We start from the raw sequence: 2,500 nt of genomic DNA, 5'->3' as shown, positions 1-2,500 counted from the left end.
ACCGGGCTGTTAGGGTGGCACAGAAATCCCTCGGAATGGGAAAACGGGTCATTTTCGTGTCGCCACATTGCATACGAACCGCATGAAACTTCCAGAGGCATTTGCAGCAGGAATGCATGTGCACTCAAAAAAGTGAATATTTCTCACGGATAGACCCCGTGATACGCTAGAAATTGGCGGGGATGTCTCTCTTGTGGCTCACGGGGCTGTTAGGGTGGCACAGAAATCCCTCGGAATGGGAAAACGGGTCATTTTCGTGTCGCCACATTGCATGCGAACCGCATGCAACTTCCAGAGGCATTTGCAGCAGAAATGCATGTGCAGTCAAAAAAAATTGATATTTTTCACGGATAGACCCCGTGAAACGCTAGAAATTGGCGGGGATGTGTCTCTTGTGGCTCACGGGGCTGTTCGGGTCGCACAGAAATCCCTGGGAATGGGAAAACGGGTCATTTTCGTGTTGCCACATTGCGTACGAACCGCATGAAACTTCCAGAGGCATTTGCAGCAGGAATGCATGTGCACTCAAAAACTTCTATATGTTTCACGGATAGACCCCGTGAAACGCTAGAAATTGGCGGGGATGTGTCTCTTGTGGCTCACGGGGCTGTTAGGGTGGCACAGAACTCCCTCGGAATGGGAAAAGGGGTCATTTTCGTGTTGCCACATTGCATAGGAATGCCATGAAACTTCCAGAGGCATTTGCAGCAGAAAGGCACGTGCACTCAAAAATTTTAATATTTTTCACGCATAGACCCCGTCAAACGCTAGAAGTTGGCGGGGATGTCTCTCTTGTGGCTCACGGGGCTGTTAGGGTCGCACAGAAATGCCTCGGAATGGGAAAACGGGTCATTTTTGTGTGGCCACATTGCATAGGAACGGCATGAAACTTCCAGAGGCATTTGCAGCAGGAATGCATGTGCACTCAAAAACGTCTATATTTTTCACGGATAGACCCCGTGAAACGCTATAAATTGGCGGGGATGTCTCTCTTGTGGCTCACGGGCGCTGTTAGTTAGGGTCGCACAGAAATCCCTCGGAATGGGAAAAGGGGTCATTTTCGTGTTGCCACATTGCGTACGAACGGCATGAAACTTCCAGAGGCATCTGCAGCAGAAATGCATGTGCACTCAAAAACGTCTATATTTTTCACGGATAGACCCCGTGAAACGCTAGAAATTGGCGGGGATGTGTCTCTTGTGGCTCACGGGGCTGTTAGGGTCGCACAGAAATCCCTCGGAATGGGAAAACGGGTCATTTTCGTGTTGCCACAATTGGCATACGAACGGCATGAAACTTCCAGAGGCATTTGCAGCAGAAATGCATGTGCACTCAAAAACGTGAATATTTTTTCACGGATAGACCCCGTCAAACGCTCGAATTTGGCGGGGATGTTTCTCTTGTGGGTCACGGGGCTGTTCGGCTCGCACAGAACTCCCTTGGTCCACCTGATTCGTGCATACAGGCAGCAACTAAAACTCTGTAAACCTGCTGTGAGGACATCTAAACAGTGGACCAGTGAGGCTGTGGAAGATTTGCGGGCGTGCTTAGACTGTACTGACTGGGATATGTTCACGACTGCTACCAATAGTCTGGATGAACTCACAGAGGCTGTGTACATCAGCTTCTGTGAGGACTGCTGTATCCCAACACGTACCAGGGTGAACTTTAACAACAACAAGCCCTGGTTCTCAGCAAAGCTCAAAAGGTTGAGGTTGGAGAAGGAGGAAGCGTTTAGGAGTGGAGATAGAGACAGATTCAAGGAGTCGAAGAACAGGTTTAGCAAAGCGGTGAGAGAGGCTAAACGACTGTACTCAGAGAGACTAAAACACCAGTTCTCTACAAACGACGCTGCTTCTGTCTGGAGAGGGCTCAGGCAGATCACCAACTACAAACCCAGAGCCCCCCACACCACTAACGACTCCCGCCTAGCCAACGACCTGAACGAGTTCTACTGTAGATTTGAAAGACAATTGGACTGTCCTGAACCACCCCTTCCAACCCAAGAGGCCCCATCCCCCACCAATACTACAGAGACGACTATCTCCTTTCAGGAGGGAGAAGTTAATAGACTTTTCAAGAGGCAGAATCCACGCAAAGCAGCCGGGCCGGACTCTGTCTCTCCAGCCACCCTCAGGCACTGCGCTGACCAGCTGTCTCCGGTGTTCACCAACATCTTTAACACCTCCCTGGAGACATGCCATGTACCAGCCTGTCTCAAGTCCTCCACCATCATCCCTGTGCCCAAAAAGCTAAGGCCAACAGGACTAAATGATTACAGACCGGTCGCCCTTACATCTGTGGTAATGAAGTCTTTTGAGCGCCTGGTCCTGGCACACCTCAAAGCCATCACAGACCCTCTCCTGGACCCCCTTCAGTTTGCCTACAGAGCCAACAGGTCTGTGGACGATGCAGTTAACATGGCCCTCCACTTCACCCTACAGCATCTGGACGCCCCAGCATCCTACGCCAGGATCCTGTTTGTGGACTTCAGCTCTGC

This window comes from Petromyzon marinus, unplaced genomic scaffold, assembly GCF_048934315.1.
Source record: "Petromyzon marinus isolate PM22_M1 ecotype Great Lakes invasive population unplaced genomic scaffold, UKy_Petmar_22M1.pri1.0 PM_G_Scaffold_82, whole genome shotgun sequence".
In the NCBI taxonomy this organism is placed as follows: domain Eukaryota; kingdom Metazoa; phylum Chordata; class Hyperoartia; order Petromyzontiformes; family Petromyzontidae; genus Petromyzon; species Petromyzon marinus.
This window is presented reverse-complemented; position numbering follows the sequence as displayed.